We start from the raw sequence: 9,431 nt of genomic DNA, 5'->3' as shown, positions 1-9,431 counted from the left end.
GGGAGGGGAGGGGAGGGGAGGGGAGGGGAGGAAAAGAAAGAGAGAGAAAGCAGGTAGAGCAAAGAGCAAGCCATGAGGAGCAAGCCAGTAAGCAGCACCCCTGCAAGGCCTTTGCAATGGCTCCTGCCTCCAGGGTCCTACCCTGTTTGGGTTCCTGTTCTGACTTCCTCTGATGATGATCAGCAATGTGGAAGTGTAAGTCAAATAGTTTTTCCTCCCCAATGTGCTTTTTGGTCATGTTTTTTCATCACAGCAATAAAACCCTAACTATGTCAGGAGGTGGTAGCACTTACATACCTTTAGTCCCAGCACTCAGGAGGCAAAGGCAGGCAGATCTCTGTGAGCCTGAGGCCAGCATGGTATACAAAGTGAGTTCCAGGACAATCAAGGCTACAAGAAACCCAGTCTCAGTGTCAAAAACAAACACTCAAAAGAGATACCCTAACTAAGACAGCCCCCTCTTACTTCTCTTTATATTACAGCAGAAGGGCTATAAGGACGGGGCGGGGCATGGGTGTCATGAATTAGCTTAGTGTATTTTTACTGAGGTTTTGTTAATATTCTGTTCTAGCAGAATGAACATCAGTCAATCAGATAACACGGCCTGAGAGCTGCCTTGTGAGACAACTAAATATATTACCTGATTGATTGACCTCTTTTAAAAAATAATGAAGCAGACATGGTCATGCATGCTTATAAACTCAGCATTTCTGAGGCTGAAACAGAAATACTGTTTCAGGCCAGCCTGGGATACATAGCAAGTTCTAGGCTAACCTGGCCTACATAATTTAGTCCTTGTCTCACAAAAGAGATTGGAATGGGAATTGCTCAGACTCTGTGCTGTTAAAGAAAGAGAGTGGGCTTTAGACCAAGCAACACTATATTTGTGTCTAGTGCCACCACCCACTGTGACACTAGGGAATTCCCTTCGTGTTGATGGGACACACTTTCCTCATCAGCAAAGCACTTGGAGCCCTCTGATGGTTTGCATCCTGTATCTGCTCATTATTGTCTTGCTCTACCAAACCACATTGGACAGCAGCTCTCCCACTGCAACCTTCGTCAGAGCCTTGGCATCTTGTTTGCTTGCTCAGCTGAGAGGTTCATAACAGTGTGTCTTCCCCATGAGTCTCTCATCTTCCCTATCTCAACTCCAGATCGACATACTCACTCTGTCCGACCATGTGTTGGAATTCAAGTGTCCCAGACCAAAGCAACCACCTTCCCTTCGTCTCGATCATGTTAAGCACCGGCATCCTCTATGTTAACAAACCCAAGTTTCCCATTTACTTTTACTCTCCTCTCTCTGTTCACATCCTGTTGTTTTATATTTCTCCAGCCCAGTGATGATTAAAGACTCTCTTAGTTGCCCAAGATTTACAATATGTATCTCCACTCCGAAAACTTTCCCAAATTCCCATTAGATATCCAGTCCCAGCGTTCATGCCTTTAATACCAGCACTTGGGAGGCAGAAGCAGGTAGATCTCTGTGAGTTCAAGGCCAGGCTAATCTATATAGTGAGTTCCAGGATAGCCAGGGCTACATAGTGAGATTCTGTCTCAAAAATCAAACAACAACAACTAACTAACTAACTAACCAACTAACCCTAACTTTACCCAGAGAGTTTAGCAGGCATCTCAAACTCCAAATGTGTAAAATTGAACTCTGGCTCCACCCCTCTAACTGGCTCTTCCTGTTTGCTTCTTCATCTCCTCTCCCAACACTCACCTCCCACTCCCATGCCCAGCTACCAGCCAGGTCAGGACTCCGATCAAAATAAAACCTTAACAAACCAACACAGCATGGCTTTGTCTCTTTTGTTCCATCGCTCACAATATCAGTGTGTGTCTTTGTTCTTTGTTATTTGTTCTTTCTCAATCAGAAAACACTTTTCAATCATACTTATATCCAACTCATCCTTCAAAACCTAAATGAGTTGCTACACTGCCCTGCCCCGCCCTGCCCCACCCAGCAACCTGTCTAATCGAGTCCTTCACTGGAGGAAGTTGGACAACTTTGCCTTGCTCTCTTTGCCCTTGATGCGCTCTCTCTCTCTCTCTCTCTCTCTCTCTGGAATACTATTTGTAAATTTCTTACCATATAGTAGATAACCAGAAAATGGCCAAAAAGTACTCTAAATATGTGCATAAATTTAAAGGGTGCCTGAGGAGGGTATATGGAGTGGCAGGAAGAATGGAGACAACTGTACATTCCTTAAGAAAAATGAGAGGTAGCTGCAGAGTGTCAGAAAAGTCATCTAAAAGGCAGGATGGGTGAAAGCAAGGAGTATGGCCTATGGGAGCAAAGGACCTCTCCTGCACATATCAGTAAGGAAAGCCTGCCTGGGAATGCACCGAATGCACCGAATGCCACATGTATTAAACTGCACACTAGTGTTTTGCTGTTAAATTAGAAACAACTATTTATTTCTGGTCTCGTTACCTCATTCTTATGCCCACGTGTACATATCCAAAGTCAGTCGTCTGAAAGACGGGACATCATTCTTTCTATTGTTAAAATAATCCCCTCTTAGATATCATTTCTGGCTCTTCAAGTCTGGGGGAAAGGGAAATAGTTGAAATAGGGTGTTATTCTGTATCCTAGGTTGCCTCTAAGTTATAGCAATTCTCCTGCCTCAACTTCCTGGGTACTGCGATTATGAATGTATGCTACATGGGAGTTATACATATATGGCACCACAACAGGCTTCCAGATGTGTTTAGTTGTAAGAGAACATTCTGAACAATTTTATGTCAACCAGTTAGACAACTGTATGTTCTGGAGAAAAGTTACAAAAATATCATCTCAAGAATAAATAAAAAAATATGAGTATGATAATGACAAGAATTAATCAATAGCTGAAATATTCCAACAGATCTCAGGCATCACTGGGAATTTTCCTAGAACTCTATGAAGAAGACACAGCAGAAATTCTACATGAGCTGTTTAAAAAGCCACGTTTCTCAACTCCTTCTGTTGGCATGTGACTCCATTAAAGCACAAAGCTCTGGGCAGGAGGTCAGACTCAGCACTGCCTGGGCTAGGGTAGGGTTAAGGGTGGTTGGTAGCTAAGGGGGATGGGAGATCTCTTCAGAGTAACAAAGCATTGGATCGCTAGATCGTGGTGGTAGCCCTTCAGCTGAATGAATCTACTAAAAAGGATGAAAACTGTACATGTCTAACAAATACTTTTAATTATGTACAAGGGATATGTCAGGTGGAGAGCTGTGTTGAGCATCTTCTCTTTACCAATTTCTATAGGGTTTCTCTGACTTTACCACTACAATTTAATTTTGAAATAGAAACTTAAAAGAACTGCAGATCCGATACTCAACATGTTTGTCTTACATGGGCAGCTTAATTTCTTTAAATGTGTTTGTTCAATTGTAAAATGTAGACAGTGATATTGATTCTAGTTCTTTATTGCTGTTGTTTTACATCGCTGCAGTGTTCACCTTTGTTTTATTATTAGATCTATTTATTTATTCACTTTTAAAACCCAATATCTGTCCTTCTTCTCCTCCCAGTACCCCTGCCATAAGTCCTTCCCCCATTCTCCCTAGAAGGGGAAGGCCCTCTCTGGGTCTCTATCCCCTACACCTCCCCATCACACCCCACACACTGCACATCCAGATGCTGTATGACTAGGCACATCCTCTCCCACTGAGGCCAGACAGGCTGTCCATTTAGAGGTGTGGGATCCACAGGCAGGCAGATAGGCAACAGGCTCAGGGACAGCCTCTGCCCCAGTTGTTTGGGACCCACATGAAGACCAAGCTGCTCATCTGCTCCATATGTGCAGGGGGCCTAGGTCTAGCCTGTGCTCACTCTTTGGTTCACTTCTAATCCAAATGAATGTTGTTCTTCTCTCCTCCAGTCTCCAAGTCTGTTGAGCACACTGTCCTGTACAACTGGTCTCTCAGTGGGGCCAGGCAGAAGGTATCCCTTGTGGGTCTCTGTGTTAATCACCATCTACTGGAATTGGAAGGTTCTTAGATGAAAACTCAGATGTATTCATTTATGAATACAATGTTAAGCCACTAGAAGTCAGTTTAATATTACGTCCAACTAGCTGTGGTTGCTTGTGCCCTTAATCCCAGCATTCAGGAGGCAAAGGCAGGCCAAAGTCTGAGACCACCCTGATGTGAAGAGTAAATTTCAGAACATCCAAAGCTACACAGAGAAACTCTGTCTTGAAAAAATGTCAATTTAGCAGAATAATAGACATAAGTTCTCCTCTAGAGCCTATAAGCTATCTAGCCATAGGTTCTGCATCCATTAATGGCTCCAGGTATGGGTTTCTCTCCAGAAGTTGACCCTAAGACCCTATTGCTTTAGGGTCTTAATCAAAGAACGTGGAGGAACTGAGGCACTGACCTGGAAGCTTCACCCCTGCCAGCCAGCTTCCGTGGTGCTGAAAGGTGCTCCCCATGCTACCACAGGAGAAAAGCAATCATCAGCCACACCCAGCTGAGAATTCCGGGAGCTACGATAACAACTAGCTTGGTGAGACATCCCAAACAATACGGTAGTGGCATAGACATCACGGCAATAACCAACCACTTTCTAATTGGATCTAAATTCTGGTCCACAAGATACAACACAGCACAGATTTTTTTTTTTTAAGTGTCATTTCTCAACTGTGTGTCTTTGGCACGTTCCTCCAGGGTAAGATAGCTGTAGTCACGTGGGCTTGTTCCCGAGCCCTCTATTTCACTTCACTGCTTGGCGTGCTTATTCTTCAGCCACGATCATGCTGTAGAAGATTGCTCTTCAAAATCCCCATTAATTCAATTGAATCTATTTTCTCTTCACAAGCACATGTGTATATGCAATGTGTGTGTGAGTATGTGTGTATATGTGTGTGTATGTGTGTGTGTATGTGTGTGTGTATGTGTGTGTGTGTTGCAGCGACTGAATCCAGGACTATGCGTACAAGAGTCATACAACTGAATTGTACTCTTAATACTTTGAAAACATTGATAGCAACAGAAATTAACAAAAATGGCAGCTGAATTTTGCTTTTTGGTTGTTGTTGTTGTTGTTCAGACTCAAGAAAACATAGTTCTATACCCAACAAGTATAATATAGCTTCAACTCGCCAAAGAAGATTATCTCACAGCATAATTCAAGTTTTTTTGTCAATATGTCTTACAGAATCATTTTTCTTGCATGTCTTGTTTTTCTTGCATGTCTTTGTTTTTCTCTAGCTTTATTTCTCTTCTTTAATTTTAAAGTCACAACTCCTAATATATACAAATCGTGTCCTTTCACAGTATACGTAAAGTTTGATAATAATAAATATTAAGAATTCTCAATTACATACATGTATACATATAACACATGTGTACATTTATATAGACACTCACATACAAACATATTTGTGCACCCATGATATACATATACTTACTTCTTATTACTAATTATTTAGAGGAAAATCTCAGGTTCTTATTTCAAAACTTAAGTATAACAGTATCTAATTCTTTATATGCAAAGCCAGAAGAACTACACTTTAGTCTTGGCAAACTTACACTTCTCTCTAGAAATTCCCCGTTCCATTTTTCCGAAGATCAGTTGCACAGACATGTTCTGTTTCTACGAACTTAGAATAGTGTGGCTTTAAAAAGTTGAAAAAACTAATTTTTTAATCATTAACTGGTCTCATCGTTTTCATCTAGGGCTTCTAGATTCTTTGATTTTGTTCTATACTTCCCCAAAGGTTTCTCCATTAATATTAACAGCTTTTTGAATCTCATTACTCTGATTTATGCCTTTTCAATTTATTTAAGGTTGTGTCAATATTAAGTTATCCGTCCCTTGTGAGCAACTTCAATAATGTTTAGATGCAAAATACTCTTAAGCATCACCTGGCAGGCAAAAATCCATGTCATTACTTATAATGCCCTCCTCCCTCGCAGAATTAACTAATAATTAATGAGGGTTATGTTAAGAATACAGAGACAACCTAAAATGCTATAGTAAAAATATTACAAGTTATTCTGGAACTGTTATTTCATTTCAAATGTTCTTGTTCTTGTGTAAAAGAGAGTGAGGGAATCAAAGGGGAAAGTTCTAATGTTTGAAACTATTATTTCCTGGGCATCTAGGAGAAGTTGTAAATAAAATTAAAAGAGTCTTCAGACTAAAACGTCCATTTTGGAGACGTCCATATTGAAGGCGACAAAAGGAGAAAACCTGCGGCCTCAACGCTGAGTCACCCTAGCACTCACTCCTGCGGGATAGCTAGAAAAAGAAACAAATGACAAGCAAGCGGATAAGGGATAAGCGTCAGCATCCCTGTTGCTAAGCAACGTGATTTCCACACAGAAAGCTTCAGGGAGTCTAGGAGAAAAGTCTCACAACTGAACCGAGTTCAGCAAGGTTTCCAGATAGACAATGAGTATACAATTTGACAGTGGGCAAGCGAGATGGCTCAGCAGGGGAAGGACACTTGCTGCCCCTTCACACTCACACACTGGAAGGAGAGATTTGGCTCCTTAAAGATGTCGGCTGGCATCCACCCTAAACCTAAACACACGCAGACCTCTCACAGGAACCAAATTAGGTAATTTTTAACTTAAAAAAAAACATACTATCAATAGACACGTGAATGTTTGAATTTAAAATACCATTTTTTTCTCCCTCCAAAGGATGAAATATTTGGGGCGAGGAGATGGCTTGGTTGGAACAGAGCCTGCCAAGCAAGCATGAGGTTCTCAAATCCTCAGAGTTCATGTAAAATCTGAGCATGATGACATGCATCTCTAATCCAGGGAAGAGGTGAGAAGCAGAGATACAGATACCCAGAAGTTGCTGCCCAGACAATCTAGTCAACTGGTCAGCTCTGGGTTCAACAAGAGTCCTGTATCAAGGTAGAGAGCAACAAAAGAAGCCATCTAACCTCCACATGCGCGCACACACACATGCACACATGCACACGCACACACGCATGCACAAGCACACACACGGCGGGTATGTTGCTAGGTCTAGTAGCACATGCTAAGTATCTCAGTATCCAGAAGGCAGCTGCAAGGAGAACTGCTGTGAGTTTAAGGCTAGCCTGATCTACCTAGCAAGTTCCAGGCAAGACAAAACTATACAATGAGATCCTACCCACACATCCCTGCCCCCTCCCAAAAAAATGAGAAAACAAATGCCCAAAATAAAGATCCTTGTCACCATGAAATGCTAGATACATGACACTTCCGTCCCTCCTCCACGCTGGTGGAAGTGTGAATGAACACACTCTGAAAGACACCTTGCTGGTTTCTTAGACAACTAACCATGAAACTGCAAAGTGACCCAGGAACTACACACTTAGCTATCTACATCTCTATTTATGTGCTATTTATATGCAAAGGCCTATAGCAGTTTGTTTATGACAACAAAAACAAAGTAGGAAAACAGAGTCCCTAATGAGGAGAACAATCACATGACCTGCAGTCCACCTCGGGACACCAGTCAGGAATCAAAGGGAGCAAACTGGGGACATAAACCTGGAGGGATCGTAAACAACAACAATAACAAAACTATTATCAACAGGAAACCTAACTCCAAAAGGTTACATACATGCTGTGCAGTTACATTTATATGACCATTTTTGAAAATATAAAATTACAGAAATGGAGAAAATAATTAACGGTTGCTAGGAATTGCGGAGGGGTAAAAATGAATGGCAGTATGTCTGGCTACACAAAGACAAAGGAGGAAGGAGGCTTGTAGAGGCGGAAATAAAGTGTCTTGAATCTATAAATGTCAGGGTCTTGGTTGTAAATTTTTACTAGAAATTTGCAAAATGTTTCCATTTAGAGAAACTGGGTGAAGAATGCGCAGACAGAGCTGGAGAGATGGCTCAGTAATAATTAAGAGTGTGAACTGCTCTTCCAGAGGACCGGAGTTCTATTCCCAGCACCCGCATAAGGCATCTCTCAATTGCAGGTAACTCTAGCTCCAGAAAATCTGATACCCTGTTCTGGCCTCCTCTGTCACTGCACTCAGAAGCACAAACCCACACATAGATGCATATGATTAAAAAATAAAATCTTTTATAGAAACAGAGAAAATGCCTATTTCAACATCATGTGAATCTATAATCACCTCAAAATAAAAAATGAAATCTAGAGGCTGGAGAAATAGCTCAGCAGTTAGGAGCACTTGTTATTGCTGGGACCTGGGTTCAAATCCCATAGCTCACAAACATTTATAACTCCAGTTCCAGGGGATTGCCCTCTCAGGGCACCAGACATGCACTTTGTGCACAGACATACATTCATAAAATTTACATAAATTTTACATTTTAAAAATTAAAATCAAAAGGAAATAAAGTTTAATTCATTTCTGAGCTGGGCATGGTGGCACATACCTGTAATTCCAATACTTAGGAGGTGGAGACAGGAGGATGGCAAGTTTAGAACTACCCTGGGCTACAGAGAAGAACTTGGTTTCAAATATAAAATAAAATACACATTTCAAACAATCATAAGGCAATGTCTGACTCACTAAATACACAGCAGATTTTCAAACAGAAACAAGGGTGACTCATGGCACAGCACTTGCCTTACAAATCTCAGACTCAGCCCCAGGATCATGAGATAAATAAAATAAGGGAAAATAAACAGAGATGGGCAGTGATACAACACTTCACAGCATTTTATTTGTAGAATTTTACCAAATTTCTAGGCTGCTTGTTTTATTTTATCTTGTCGATTTTTATTAAGTAATACCAAAAACTACATGACAAACATGGAAGTTAGAAAAATTAACAGGATTAATTTTCTTTTTTTTTTTAACTCTCCCTTTCTGTATTTGTTTTAGAGTTTTGTTTGGTTGGGGGAGAGGGGTTGTTGCTGCTGCTGCTGCTGCTGCTGCTGCTGCTGCTCCTCCTCCTCCTCCTCCTCCTCTTCCTCCTCCTCCTCTTTTCTTCTTTTTCTTCTTCCTCCTCCTCCTCCTCTTTTTTCTTCTTCTTCAAACACAACTTCATGTAATCCAGGCTGACTTCAAACTCACTATGTAGCTGAACTGGCCCTGAAGTCCTGATTCCCTTGTCTCATCTCCCAAATGCTGGGGTTAAAGGTGTGTCCTTCCATGGCCAGTTTAAACCGCTCTTCTCAAAGTCTCTCTCCTTCCCTCTCTCTCTTCTTCCCCTTCTCCCTTCCCTTTCTCCAGTCACTCTTTAAAAAGAACCACAGCTCTTCATCTTATCTGAGGCAAATACACAAGCACGATTTTGAACTGAATAAGAATATGTCATAAAGGAATGATGGGTAAACGAAGAAAAGGAAAGAAGTCAGTGAAGAGAGAAAAGTGCATAGAAAAAGGGGAAACCTCATGCTGGGCAGTGGTGGCGCACGCCTTTAATCCCAGCACTCGGGAGGCAGAGGCAGGCGGATTTCTGAGTTCGAGGCCAGCCTGGTCTACAAAGTGAGTTCCA

Source organism: Mus caroli, chromosome 1 (assembly GCF_900094665.2).
Source record: "Mus caroli chromosome 1, CAROLI_EIJ_v1.1, whole genome shotgun sequence".
Classification (NCBI taxonomy): Eukaryota; Metazoa; Chordata; class Mammalia; order Rodentia; family Muridae; genus Mus; species Mus caroli.
The sequence above is the reverse complement of the archived record's forward strand: the minus strand, read 5'-3'. Positions refer to the sequence as shown.